Raw genomic sequence first — 1,120 nt, 5'->3', positions numbered from 1 at the left:
AATTCATCACCGCAAGAAGGTGACCACACTGAAGTGCACTACAACCACTTATTAGATTAATTTTGGCGTCAAACAATGCTTGAAAGAAATTATGCCTGATAATGATGGGTTTAAACGGCAGGGAATATGCCAGTAATCAAGTTTCGAATTTTTCGCTGCGCCAGTATTGTCGTCACACTGCACATGACTAAAAATAAAGTCGCCGTGCAGTACATTTGACAATTTATGGGTACAAAATACGTGATATATCACTGATTGCCTGAAAAACGTCACAACTTTCAACTATTCATAAACGTTCTACGCCGCAGACTACGCGTAGGTACGGCACGCGAAGCGCAGTTACCACACATTCTTGTTCCATTGGATGTGAAACAGTTCTTTTTTTCCTCCCGCACGTCATGAAGGCTTCTTGACGTTCTAATTAAATGCAGCCGCCGAAGTTGAAGGATTGCAGTGCGCGGTTTCGGCTCAGGAGTTTATACATACCCCCCCCCCCCCCCCCCCCTGACACCCTCCTGACACCCCCCAGAAGGATTTAGACTCCCCCTCCACCCCTCCCCCCTCCACAAAAAAAAAGCTTCCACAACCACGAGCACCCTTCCCAGGGATTTATACACACCCCCAAACCGCCGCCCAACACCCTCAGAAGGCTTCCGACCCCCCCCCCCCCCCCAACCCCTCTCGAAACCGAAATTCTGGATAAATCCATGTTTCGGCTCCTGTTCAAGCAAGAATTCGACGCGATCTAACTCCGGTGGGATGGTCTAGGTTACCCTGTATTTCTTCACCACCTCACGTCTCACAGCCTTTCACGTTCGAAACACGCATTTTATATTAGTTTTACATCGCTTTCTCTTCAGTTGAATATCCCGCCAATTTCTCTCATAGAAGAGTGACGGAATTAATGCGTACAGAATGCGGCTTAAATTAGTTAAATATTTTTTCCAATCATCAAATAGGCATGTTTAAGCAATTATTTTTAGTACATAAGCAATAACAAATTTGTTTTTATATTCTAGTTACGCAACTACATATGCTGACATCACTGACATCCTATTGGACCGTTTTGCCAGAAGTTAGAACCCCGTCGGCGTTGAGGCTATATAAACGTCAAGTTTGC

This window comes from Haemaphysalis longicornis, unplaced genomic scaffold, assembly GCF_048455015.1.
Source record: "Haemaphysalis longicornis isolate Haplotype H1 unplaced genomic scaffold, Haemaphysalis longicornis Haplotype H1 scaffold_2, whole genome shotgun sequence".
NCBI classification, from domain to species: Eukaryota; Metazoa; Arthropoda; class Arachnida; order Ixodida; family Ixodidae; genus Haemaphysalis; species Haemaphysalis longicornis.
The sequence above is the reverse complement of the archived record's forward strand: the minus strand, read 5'-3'. Positions refer to the sequence as shown.